At 44.7% G+C, this 14,217-nt stretch overlaps 1 pseudogene; it reads left to right on the plus strand.

The window, feature by feature from the left end:
- The first annotated feature begins 8,197 nt into the window (after nt 1-8,197).
- Nucleotides 8,198-13,555, plus strand: LOC109455234 (large ribosomal subunit protein eL32; annotated as a pseudogene).
- Nucleotides 13,556-14,217: the final 662 nt, after the last annotated feature.

Below are 14,217 nucleotides of genomic sequence, written 5' to 3' on the forward strand. Positions count from 1 at the left end.
CAAATTTTATGTTCTGGGAGAAAGTATTTGATCTTCTTAACTGTGAGGCAAAGTGGGGTTTTAAAATATTTGAATTAAAAATATATGCATATATATTTAATGAGCTCTGTGGATTATACTATCAGTTTCCTGGTTTCGGTATTCTATAATTACACAAGATGTTACCACTGGGGGAAACTGGGTGAAGGGTACAGGGATCTCTCTGCCCATCTTTCCTTTTTTTTTTGCTATTTCCTGTAAGTCTGTATTTCAGAATGAGAAGTTGAAATGTATATTTATATTTGACTAAATGCTATGTTGTGTCCTGGATTGGATCCTGGAACAGAAAAAAATACATGAATAGAAAAACTGGTAAAGCCCCAAAAAAAGGTCTTTCATTTAAAGTAATATACCAGTGTTAATTTGTTAGTTTTGACAAATGTGCCTGGCTGTGTAAAATATTAACATTAAAAGAAACTGTGTGAAAAATATGAGGGATTCTCTGTACTATGCTTTACAACTTTTCTGTAAATCTAAAATTATTTCAAAATGAAAAGGTTATTAAAAACAAAAGTGTGTGTGTGTGTGCGTGTGCGTGTGTGTGTGTGTTTATATTTGAATGCATCTAGGCACCCAATGCCCTTGAAAAAGACACTTTCTTTAGTTGAGGCATCAAACGCAAGTGCCTCTGAGGTGGGTCAGTAATTAAGGACCCCTTTCACAAATGAGCTGTGGGATCATTTTGCTCCTTTGTTGGCTGAATGGCCAGAGGAAACCCTACAGAACTTTAAAACCCATTAGGAGTCCTGAATTCCCGCCTCTGGGAATCACACGTTAGGGAGCATTCATTGTAATACAGTTCCATTTTCCAGATCAGAAACTGAGGCACAGAGGAGAACTGAAGTAAATAGATTGTGATTTCCTGGAATATTTAAACCCAAATTCTTACTTCTCTGTTTTCCAAATTTGTGCTTGCAAACATACGAACTAATCTATGAAGTGTAGCTGTTACACGTTTAAGAAAAAGGAAGTGACATTTGCCACTCTTTTCTGGGGCTCTCCTCAGGACCAGTGGTTAAAATTGGTAGTGAATCCAGTCAAAATGAAAGTACTACTTCAGCACCTAATCTGTGCCTTGAGAACTTGGCAGAGTGCTACCAGGATGCCCAAGGACGAGTGGGCATCGGGTGGTTTTGCCCAGCATCCCTTTCCTAGCATCACCTGTCTGGTCCTTGGGGGGTGCACTTCCCCCATCAGATGCAGAGTGAGGGGGTTCCCACCAACGTGCCTGCCCTCTCCTGGCTGCTGTGACGCTTGGTGACTTGGAGTACAGATGAAGCAGGCTTGACCCTCTCTGGTCCCACTGCACACCTTCAGAGTGCGATCCTGTCACCCTGGTTCCCGTCTTTGCCCTGGCATCCCCACCATCTGAGGGGCTGCCTTATTTTCCAACACATGTCTTTTTGCTTGAGTTCATCAGAGTCCCTTCTAGTGTCTGAAACTCACAAATAACCTCCCATGGGTGAGAAGGAGGAGGGGCTCTCCAGCAGGAGCATCTCTCACTGTATCCACCCCCCACTCCCCCAGGCTGAACGTTACCTGGACAAGCCCCTTCATCCTTCTTTGTTGGAACTGGAAATGTCAAAGGAAACTGCCAAATCTGAAGGCCCTTGTACTCTAGCCAAGAAGTATTCTGTGCACCTAAAGCCTTTCTGTAGCGCTTGTTCAGGCTGGTACCTTCCCTCCCCCGGAGTCCTCCATGTTGCCTCATTCCACAGCAAAACATCATGTCTTGGTCTCATTTTCATAACACATGGACATCACAGATTGTCCTGTCTCTACATGAGTGACTTTGTGGAGTCATCTTTTTCTATCAGGAGTCACTCCTGAAGCATGGACTCCAGATGGGACAGAAGAGGTAAATCATTCACAATGTGAGCACAGCATAGAAATCGTCGCCCCCATGCCGCAGTCTGGAAGCTTCAATGAGGCTCAGATCAGAGGAAGCTGGTGGCTGATTCAGGGCCCTCGTGCTAAGTCAGTGGCTTCTGGTGACATCACTGTGCTCTGGACACTCTTTAGCCATCTCGCTCCTCCTCTGTGGATGGGTTTACAACCTGTACAGTCACACAGGATTCTGTAATTAGGAGGGCTTGCATTTGACTGTTGACAAGCTGAAATCTTTAATGCTTTTTGAACAAGGGCCCCGGACTTTCATTTTGCACCAGGGGTCTGGTGAATGGTGCAGCCGCTTCTGCCTAACAGCCTCCCATAGGCCTTCAGGCTGCAGGTCACCAAGGCTCTGTTGTCCCACATCAAAACTGGTAACCCGATGTGGGGCCAGGACTTGATGGCCACCTCCCAAGAGGGCCTGGCACAGAGCAGGCACTCTGGCAAAAGATGGCGACCAACTGATGCAGAGGGTCAGGGTGACGTGCTGAGTCATCCGGGTGACGACTCTTCCCTCCAGCTGAACCCAGAGCCTCCCCAGGGGCACCCGCACAAATAGAGAACCAAGGTCCTATGCATGGGGCTGCCTCTGGTGGCAATCAGAAACTGGTTCATCAGAATTCAAGGAGGGAGTTTGTTGCTGGTGTGTATTGTGTGCCTTTGGGGACTGTGAGTGCTGCTGTAATAACAAAGGACCGCAGTCCAGGTGGCTTGAACAACTCGAACTTGTTTTCTCACAGTTTGGAGGCCAGAAATCCAAGATCAAGGTGTTGGCAGGGTTAGTTCCTTCTGAGGCCTCTCTCTTGGCGTGTAGATGGCCACCTTCTCCCTGTGTCTTCCCTCTGCTTGTCTATGTCTAAATTTCCCCTTTTTATAAGGATACCAGTCAGATTGGATCAGGGCCCACACTTGTGACCTCATTTTAACTTCATTACCTCTTTAAACGTCCTATCTTCAAACACAGCCACATTTGGAGGTACTGAGGGTTAGGACTTCAACATATAAATGGGGGGGGAGGGATTTTTCTGGACACTTCAAAATCAAATGTTAACAGCTTAACAATATCTTCCCAGTCTGAAATGCCGAGAAATTGTTGACTCCAGGGTTTGTTCTCCATCCACGGGAAGAGGCCACATAAAACTCAGCAGCCAGCAGAATGTGGCTGTGGATGGTTGCTCAAGGGCGTGAGGCATGGGTTACTTAATACTGGCTTTCAGATAGACACAGGAAGAGTGACTGTACAGAGGACAGGAGCCAGCTGTTCCCCAAGTCCTGTGGGGCATGAGCGAGAGGAAACAGTGTAAGCAGGAAGATGTGGGCCAGAGATGGGAATAGACCTTCAGGCTGGCAGGGGTCAGAGGTCGAGGTCTTGATAGCTGGAAGTGATGTCTGCAGACCCTAACTCGGTTATCTGCGGTGTCCAGGAGGCAGTGCCAGGTTCCCAAACATCTGGGAGCTTTGTAAGCCTTAAGACTCTTCATTGCCCTGTCTGGTGGTGTCCACGCATCTGTGTGCTTAGAAAGTTCCCCAGGCAGGGCATAGATAAAACAAAACTGCTCACCTACCATAATTATGAATTTGACTGATGGCTCCCTGGGTGTTCTTGGCTTTTTTCCGTGGCAAAGTTTAAAAAGAAAGAGAAAAGGAAAAAAAGCTCCCAGCAGGTCTGGATGCCAGGCCTGGTTAGGACAAAGATGGGAGGGAGGACGCCCTGAACCTGCTCCTGGGCCTCCTGTGAAATGGGAGGAGCAGCGCCTCCTGGTGGTGCTCAGGTGGCGCTACGCCCACAGGTCACAGCCTGGAGTCCAGGTGTGAATGCCAGACCAGGACAGTGTGTGCGTGTTCCAGGGATGGCTGTAGAGGGGAAAGCGAGGCAAGCCCTGGGAGAAGGCTCTTAACCTCGGTTATACCACGATCCCCTCTGCCCATCTAGCAATGCCTGCGGACACAAAGAATAAAGGAGGATTTACAAAGTGGAACAAATAGAGTGTAATGTAATTCTCAAAACAGTTGATAAAACCAAATTTGTTATAGAGTAGTAAATATGATCCATCAGCAGCTGGTCTAATCGTGACAGTAGTGTAAAAGTAGTGATGAGAATGAGTGGTATTCTGAGAAATCTGCAACGTGAAAGGAAAAGGTCTGCGTTTTCTATCGTTGACAATCAGTGGCACTGCTAAAAAAAAAAGAAAAAATCCAGGACGTGTCGCTCGCCTTTATAAAGAAAGGAAATGCTAGATTTCTGTGGGGACTTAGTGAAAGCAGATGTACCTGGTTGCCCTCTAGGTGACTGGCCCGCAGGTGAGAACCCTGCCTGAGACGTGGCTCAAATGGCGGTTCGTTCCACAAACATTGATCCAGGACCTACGGTGTGACAGACATCATGCACAGCGTAGACCAGGTCCCTGTCCTTTCTAAGAGTTCATTCTACAGAGAGATCAATGATAAACAAACCATACATAGAAACGATTCTATAGGCTCAGAATTGTGGCCCACATGTTCCTATTGGATATATTACATAATACATAGCAATGTTTCCTGTATACTTGATATATAATTCTTTATCTTGAAAGTTTTCTTTTAACCTCATTTGCTTTAAAGCCAGGGTTTTCAACCTAGTTTAGCCCTTGGTCCTTTTCTATAAGGCAAAAGAAATCTCACATCCTCTGGAAGATTCTGAAGGGTGGCTGGGAAGGATGGGTGCTCATGCCTTTTGTTACCTTCTCTCCAAACCCCGATTAAGAGTCAGTGCTTATTCATTGCAGCATTATTCACAATAGCTACCGAGTTGTCCATCAACAGATGAGTGGGTAAGCAAAATGTCCATACAATGGAATGTTATTTGGTCGTAAAAGGAAATGAGGTGCCCGTACATGCTACAACTTGGATGAACCTTGAAGACATGGTAAGTGAAAGAAGCCAGGCACAAAAGACTACCTATTCTCTGATCCCCCACCCCTAGTGACATGCCCAGAACAGGCAAATCTATGAAGACAGAAAGTAGATTAGTGGTGGCCAGGGGTTGGGGAGAGGAAGCAATGGGGAGTTATTGCTTAAGGGGTGCAGAGTTTCTGTTTTGGGGTGATGGAAAAGTTTTGGAAATAGTGGTGATGGTTACATAATCTTGTGAACACCACTGAACTGTACACTTAGAAATGGTCAAAATGGCAGTTTTTTATGTTATGTATGTTTTACCATAATAAAAAAAACAAACGAGTCACTGCTTACAGACGTCTTTCTGGTTACACTGACTCATGCCCCCACCCCTAGTCATTGCAGTGCCCTGGGCTCCCTCTCAGACATTCTGCACCACACTCCGTTTCTGGGTGCTGTCAGGTCTCACGGCCTAAACACCAGCGTTATGCTGACCATCTCCAAATTTCTGTCTGCAGATAGGAGCTCCCCCAGAAGTCCAAAGCACCCCCACTTGGTTTGTCTAATAGGAATCTAACAGGTCTAGAGCTGAACTCCTGCTCTTGCTTCCCCATAAACCTGTTCCATGCAGTGAAGAGCAACCCATCCTTTCATCTTAGAAGTCTAGAATCTTCCTTGAGTCTTCTTTTGCTCACACTCACATCTGTCCCTTCAGTAGATCCCGTCATGTCTGCCTCCAGAGTATATCCATGACCCCTCACCTAGATGGCGCAGTAGCCTCTAAGCTGGCTTTGTATTTTACAAGTAACTCCCGATGCGCCTCTGTTCAGCCCTCCAAGGACTCCGTGTCTCTCTGTATAAAAGCTCAAGTCTTCCTGTTGACTGGGAGCCCCATGTGGTCTCCCTGCCTCTCTGCCCTCCTCACCCCTCCCACATTGCTCCAGCCACAGTGGCTCCTTGCTGTTCCCTAAACATATTGGTCATGCTCCCCCTCAGGGCCTTTGCACACGCTGTTTCCTCTGTCTAGAATGTTCTTCTTCCTGGTGTCCACAGGACTCACTCCCTCACGTCAGGATTTTGCTGAAACCCCATCCCCCCAGAGAGACCTTCACTGGACCCTGTATAAAGCACTCCCATCACCTCCAACAGCATGTTCTTGCCCCATTATCTGGCTTTACTCCTCTCCCACACTTACTGCCATTGACACGTTATATATTTATTGATTATTCATCCTCTCTCTCCTGACCAATTCCTTGAAGGAAGGGATTTTGTTTTGTTCAATGTTGAATCATCAGGCAATTAGTAGGGTCTCAGTAGATACCTGTGGAGTGAATAAATTGCTAGAATCCCTTCAATCACTGAACTTCTAGGATATCCTTCACATGATACAGTTATGTGCCCCTTTTGACAGGGTACGTTCTGAGAAATGCATTGTTATGCCATTTCATTGTCGTGCGAACATCCCCCAGTACGCGTACACCAACCTCGATGGTCTAGCCTATTACACACGTAGGCTGTAGGGTGGAGCCTGTTTCTCCTAGGCTGCAAACTTACACAGCATGTTACTGTACTGAATAAGGTAGACAATTGTAACACAATAGTATGTATGTATTAAACATATCTAAACATGGAAAAGATACTATAAAAATATGGTATAAAAGATAAAAAATGGTGCACCTATATGGGGCACTTACCATGAATGGAGCCTGCAGGACTGGAAGTTGCTCTGGGGGGAGTCAGTGAGTGAGTGTGAGTGACTGTGGAAGCTGAGGACATTGCTGTCCACTGCTGTAAACTTCATAAACACTGTACACTTAGGCTACCCTAGATTTATAAACCACTAGATTAAATCAAGCACAAGAGGAAAAGATGCAATGAAGAGAGGCAGTAAACACGAGATGTATAAGGCTGCTGCCACGTAACACAGCATACTGTTTTATAGCAAACGCTTTTTTTAATAAGTAGAAAGAGTACCCTGTAAAATAATGATAAAAAATATAGTTTGTAAGTACATAAACCAATAACATAGTCGTTTGTTATCATTATCAAGTGTTACATACTGTATATGATTGTATTACTATGCTTTTACACGACTGGCAGTGCAGTAGATTTGTCTCCACCAGCATCACCACAAGCACATAGGTAACGCCTTGTACTTCAAAGCTATGATGACTATGACTCACGAGGCCATAGGAATTTTCCAGCTCCTTTATAATCTTATGGAACCCCGTCATACATGCAGCCTCTCATTGATGGAAACATCATTACACAGCTCATGACTATGCTTGTTTAGAAGCACTAACAAGCCACTTGACTTTTGCATAGTAGCTCCATATCACAAAACAAAACCCCGGGCTAAAAGCGAACCCTGGGCTAAAAGCGAACCCTGGGCTAATGCCTACACAACATCTCCAAGTCTTCACTGTGGCCCTCAGACCTATTTTCCCCATATTATTTGCTTATATTGATTAAGGCAGAGACCAGGCAGCTGTAACAAAGAGATCCCCATATCCAGTGGCACCGAGGAAATGGGTGTTTATTTGTCCCCCACACAACTGAGTTAAATGAAATTTTTAACTTCCATGGCGGAAAGTCTTTTTAAAAGAAATGGTTTCTTGGGCCATTGCTACCAAAAAAAAAAAAAAAAGGCCATGTCCTGGGGCATGAAATCTAAACCGCCAGAAGCCGTACCAGGTGGCAAAGGCAACATGTCCCCCGTCCTAGAGTTGGCGGGTGTTTTTATACATCAACTGGAGGGAGAATGATGTAACTTGTTTTGAAAGAATTAACATTGGCTATAGGTAAAGTGGGTGGGAGAAGGTGAAGTGGAATTTGTTTTGCGGATAGCCACAGAGTCCATAAAAAGGGGTGTTTGCACCTTTGGATTGGTTGTAGGCCTGAGCCTGAAAAGTTCATGTGTAAACAAGGAGGGGAGGCTTCTGGGGTTTGATGGCACCAGACTATTCTCTTTTAGATAATCGTGGAAATAGCTACCTGGAAGTTAATTAAGAGTTCCAACATACACTCAGGAATGTGAGCAATCTTGTTAGCTGGCCTGCAGTTGTGAACTGATTAACCCTTTCTTGTCTCTTCCTTCCACCCTCTGGCCCTCTGTAATTTAATTTAGGACATCTCAGAATTTTCACCTTGTCACCTGCCAAAGACCAGCATTCCAGGTTAGTGGGTGACTCAGCAACAACCGCAATTCAGGGACAGGGGTTCTTTTTGTCTTCTTTCTCCACCAGCCCTAGGACCTTCCCGTTTTCTTTCTCCACTGTTCCTTGTCAGCATGTTGAAGCTGTTTGGCTGGTACCTTAATATTCCAGTCATAGGAAGGAGCAGGAGCTGGAGGGCATATGCCCTGTTGTAAGGCCCATACCTAGAAGCAGCCTACATGCAGCACCATATTCCATTGGTGAGGATTTAGTCACATGGCCACATCTAGTTGCAAGGCGCTCTGGGAAATGTAGTCTCTGGCTGGATGGCCGCGTGCCCAGCTACTATTCAATTACCAAGGAAATAGCTTCTGTTGGCCTCATTTAAGAGGTGAGGAAACAACCAAGAGAAGTTAAGTAATTTGCTCAAGGTGACCTAGCAATTGTTGGCCTTCTGGCCACAAGTCCAGGGCTCTGTCTACAAGCCCAACAGCTGTTTATTCGCAACAACCCTACGAATCTTTTGTCCTTATTTTCTAGGTGAGGCACTGGAAGCTTAGAGAGTCTACGTGGCTCCTTTTAGCCCATGTGGTGTATCAGTTTTCTATTGCTGTGTAACGAATTTCACAAACTTGATGGCTTATAAAACAAGACTCATTTATTATCTCACAGTTTCCATAGGTCAGAAGTCGGTCATGGCTCAACTGGGTCTTCCACTCAGGGTGTCATACTCCAAGTGCTGGCCAGCTGTGTTCTCAGCCCATTCAGGAGGTTGGCAGGAATCAGATTGTTCTTATCTCCTAGCAGCCACCCTCATTTTCTTCCTGTGTTCACAGGCCCTCACAATATCACAGCTACAGGCTGGATTCTCATGCCGAATCCCCCTCGTACAGAATCTCTATTATTATTATTACTATTATTTTGAATTTTTATGAGTTTATTTAAGCCAAACTGATGACATATGCTGGGGAGCAAGATCTCAAATGATGCTTCTCCCGCACTCCTGAATCTCTCTGAATTCCTCTTCTGCTCCTGGCCAAAGGAAAATTTCTACTTTTAAACAGTTCAGATTGGGCCAGGTCAACCTGGATAATCTTTGTATCTTAAGGTCTGCTAACACGGGATCTGACTTAGTCAGCTTGGGCTGCTGTAAGAAAATACCATAGACTAGCCAGCTTATATGGTAGACATTTATTTCGCACAGTTCTGGAGGCTGGAAGTCCAAGGTCAAGGATTCCTGGAGAGATCCCACTTCCTGGTTTGTAGACAGCCATCTTCTTGCTGTGTCCTCACTTGGCAGAGAGAGAGGAAACTCCGGTGTCTCTTCTGCTTCTTACAAAGGCTCCAATCCCATTCTAAGGGCTCCAGCTTCACGACATCATCTAACCCGACATATTTTCCAAAGGCCCCACCTTCTAATACCATCACACTGAGGGTTAGAACTTCAATATACAGTAGTACCTAGGTTTTCAAACGTCTCCGTTGATGAACATTTTGGTTTACGAACTCCGTAAACCCAGAAGTAAATGCTTTGGTTTTCAAACATGCCTCAAAAGTTGAACACGTCACACGGCTTCTGCTGAGTGCAGGATCCTGAGGTCTAGCTGTCGGCTGTTTTCAAACGTTTCAGAACTCGAACAGTCTTCCAGAACGGATTATGTTAGAAAACTGAGGTACCACTGTATACAGATTTTTGGGGGGTGAGAGTGGGGTGGGAGGGAACGAAACAAACATTCAGTCCATAACAAATCTTAATTACATCTTCAATATCCCCTCACAGCAATACCTAGATTAGTGTTTGATTAAATAACTAGGGCATAGGAACTGAGTGGGGAAGGATCTTTAGAATTCTGGCTGCCACACGTGGTCGGAACAGAGGTGCAGGACTAGAACCTGGGTCTTCCACGATATCAAAAGACCTCTCTCTCGGTGCCAGCAGTGTGCTTTAAGCCAGTCTTACCTACAAAATAGTCCCCAAGTAGAGAAAAATAGTCTTTACCTTTAGAGGCTTAGCTTTCCTTTAACTGACGCAGGCAGCTGGGAGCTGCGGTGTCGTGGTTGACCCAGGAACTGATGCATGAAAGAGCCCATCAGAACCAGTATGTGTTGAAGACACAAGAGCCAGGTACACAAGCTGCAGACACGAGAGCCAGGTACACAAGCTGGGGGCAAAGCCTTCAGAATTTGGGATGGGGAGAGGGAAGGCTCAAGGTGATGGGGAAGAGTTTAAACACACCCCACTGAGACCCGAGGGCTTCTCCTGGAGGAAAGTACACCCACCAGATGGTGCCTCTTGAACAGGAAGCCCCTGACTTCAGAAATGTGGCTGGTCAGGCTTTTCCTGGTCTTTCATCTGTGTGGCCCAATGATCACATGAGCATGCCCTGGAGTGTCGCAACCTCCTTTGGGGATGCTGGAGGTGGGGGAGTCTGGAGAGGGGCCCCCAAAGGCCAGGATCCTCTTCCACGGCCATTGCACGTCATGGTACCTGGGTAGGAAGAGGCAAGACAAACCACACTCACCTTCAAACATGGAAATGAAAAAGGGGGCCAGCCCACATTTCTACCAATCACATGAGGAAAGTCCCTGTTTTGTTCTCATTTTAAGAATCACATACATGGCTTGTTACTTAGGTTGGAGTTGATTGAGCTCAGAAAATCACTTAGGGCACTTTCAATTTAGAGACTCCAAAGTGTCACCCCTTTTGCAGTTGTCAGAGGAGAATCTTATGCCAGTTTCTGGGTTTTGGGGGAGGGAGGAAAGAGCAAACCAAAGCCAATCTGCTCCTGTGGCCACTGGCCACGGTAATGGGACCTCTCTGGGTCTGGGCCCTAGATCTGCAGCCAGAAAACTGGGGTGCAGCGGAGGCCGTAACAGTGTGTCAGGACCTTGGACATTGCCCCTTTGGATGCCGGACATGGAGTAATAGACAACTGCCAGCTGGTTTGGCACAGACACTAGAGAAACAACTCAGGGTCAAAAGAAGAATCCATCTGAATTTCTTACGAATTCTCCAAAGAGAAGGGAGAGAGGGGACCAAGAGACCAGAAATAGAAGATGTGGTTAATGGGACATTGCATTCCATCTGGGGTGGGTGCCATCGGAGGCAGCTCGAAGCCTGGGGTTTCTCTGGGTCTGTTGTTCTTGATCAGGCCTCCCTGGAGGAGTAACAGCCCTTAAGATAGGAGAAGCCCAGGAACTCTGCCGACAGGCTGAGAGTCCAAAGTCACTGACTCCCTTTGGTGGAGGCGATACTGTGTGGCTTAAGATCGCCTGGCAACTTAGGAGTCACGATTCTTACCTCCTGCTTAATGCTGATGGAACACATCCAGGCAACGTCAGTGAGCTAGGACTGTGGAAAGTTAGCTTCATGCTTAGAGCTAAGTGATTTGAAGCTATGTCATTGCATGTCTTTTCCATTTTTCCCCACTAGTAATGGGAAGCATGCAAGTTCTTTGAATGTTGTTTTCCAGTGCTAAGAAAACCAAGCAATCTCCTGATCAAACTTGGCTGTAAAATAGCCAGCCATTCACCTGGGGAGTGGACAACATGCTTCAAACTCAGTAAAACAAGAAATAAAGTCAGGCTTGACCTGCCCACAGAGCAGCTTGCCAGAAGACCTCTCCTGTCCCTCCTGCTCCCCCAAATGCCCTTAAGATCCAATGAGTATGACCTGGAGGGGGGGGCAGATGTCCATTCCAGCCTCTTTCCCAGCCATGTGCCAAAGCCCAGGACTGGTTGCACAATCCAAGCTTGAAACTATTCACGTCAGTGAAAAGCTGAAAGACTTCACTGACAGCCCTCTCAGCTGGGGTCTGTTATGGTCTGGGGTCCGCTCAGGGGGAGGTCAGCAGCTTCTGAGGTGACTGAGAAGGAAAGCTGCTGCTCATCAGCTCTCTCCAGGGCAAAGTCCATCCATGCATAGGCTTGCTCAAAGTGCTGAGAAGGGCTCATAGCAACTATTTTCCTGATTAAGAAAGAATATATGCTCATTCCAGCATTGCTCGTAATAGCCCAAACCTGGAAACAACCCACATGTCCAAAAACAGTAGAACTGATAAATATATTATTTCTACAATGGAATACTACACAGCAATGATAATGAATGAACTGAAAGTTCATGCAAGGACACAGATGAATCTCACGAAAATAATGTTGAGCAAAAAAAAAAAAAAGACACGAAAGAGAACATACAGCAGGATTCCATTTATATGAAGTTCAATGACAGGCAAACTATACTATTTTGTTTAGGGGTGCATTGCGAATGGTTAAAAAAAAAGCAAGAGAATGACTGAGGAGGAAGAAAGGTTTGGGAAGCAGCTTCTAATGTGCTGGTCATGTTGTATTTCTTGCTCTGGATGGGTATTTGCTTTATAATTATTTATTAAACTACATTTGTATTTTAGTCACTTTGTAGTATGCATATTTCATAATACAATTATTTTAAAAGTTAGATTAAAATGATAATCTATGCCTATGATAAACTTTGCCTTTTACGACTCAAATGCAAAATCAAATCTAATGTATACTAAAAACATCAATAAAAGAAATTAAAGATGACCTAGATAAATGGAAAGATCCCATGTACATGGATAAGAAGACTTAATATTATTAAGATAGCATTCCCTCCCCCCCAATTTACCTACAGACGCAACACAATCCCAACAGACTGTTTTTTTGCAGAAATGGAAAAGTTATTCCTCAAATTGATACAGAATGGCAAGGGGCCCCAAACAGCCAAAACAATATTGGAAAAGAAAAAACAAAGTTGGAGGAGTCAGACGTCCCTTTTACAAAATTGACTACAATGCGACAGTAATCAAAACAGTGTGGTACTGGCAAGAAAGAAAACGTAGGTGTAAATCTTCATGAGCTTGGATTAGGCAATGGTTTTTTAGGTGTGACACCAAACCACAGCAACGAAAGGAAAAAAGGAGGTAATTGGACATCATCAAAATAAAAACTTGTGTGCTTCAAAGTACACTATCAAGAAAATGAAAAGGCAATCCACCAGAATGGGAGAAAAATTTTGTGACTTATATATCTGATAAGATTCTAGTACCCAGAATATATAAAGAACTCTTACAACTCAATAACAAAAAGACAGACTCAATTGAAAAATAGGCAAGGGAGGTGACAGACATTCCTATTGGGCATCATGCTGCTCTCAGACCCGTCGTGAAGCCCAAGGTCATCAAAAAGAGGACCAAGAAGTTCATCCAACACCAGATTGATGTATCAAAATTAAGCGTAACTGGCGGAAACCCTGAGGCACTGACAATAGGGTACACAACCAATTCAAGGGCCAGATCGTGAAGCCCAACACTAGTGATGGGAGCAACAAGAAAACAGAGCTCATGCTGCCAAGTGGCTTTTGGGAGTTCCTGGTCCACAGTGTCAAGGAGTTTGAAGGGAGGCTGATGTGCAGCAAATCCTATTGTGCTGAGACTGTCACAACGTCTCCTCAAAGAACCGCAAAGCCATTGTGTGAAGAGCAGCCCAGTTGGCCATCAGTCACCAACCCTAGTGCCAGGCTGCGCAGCCAAGAAAATGAATGTAGACACTTGTGTGCACATTGTATATTTGTGTTAATATAACCATAAAATTCTAAAAAAAAAAAAAAAAAAAGCAGTAGGGAAGTGTATTGAATGGACATTTCTCCAAAAAGGATATGCAAATGGTCAATAAGCACATGAAAAGATGTTCCATGTCATTATCAGAGAAATGCAAATCAAAACCACAATGAGACACCACTTCACACCCACTAGGATGGCTAGAATAAAAAAGATAGATAATCAAGTGTTAGGAGAATGTGGAGAAATTGAAATCTTCATACACTGTTGTAGCAATATAAAAAGATGCAGCCACTTGGAAAACAGTCTGGCAGTTCCACACAAGGTTAAACATAGAGTCACCACATGACCCGGCAAATCCACTCCTAGGAATATACCCAAGAGAATTGAAAACATATGTCCACACAAAAAACTTGTACATGAATGTTCATAGCAGCATTATTCACAATAGCCAAACAGTGGGAACAACCCAAAAGTCTATCAACTGAAGTATGGATAAACAAATGTGGCCTATCCATACAAAAGGATACTATTTGGCCATAAAAAGAAATGAAATACTGATCACATGCTATAATGTAGTTGAATCTTGATACTGATACATGCTACAATGTAGTTGAACCTTGAAAACATAAGTGAAAGAGGTCAGTCACAAAAGATCACCTTTTTTATTGTCTGATTCCATCGAT

The sequence above is a fragment of the Rhinolophus sinicus genome, linkage group LG06 (genome assembly GCF_036562045.2).
Source record: "Rhinolophus sinicus isolate RSC01 linkage group LG06, ASM3656204v1, whole genome shotgun sequence".
Taxonomy (NCBI): Eukaryota; Metazoa; Chordata; class Mammalia; order Chiroptera; family Rhinolophidae; genus Rhinolophus; species Rhinolophus sinicus.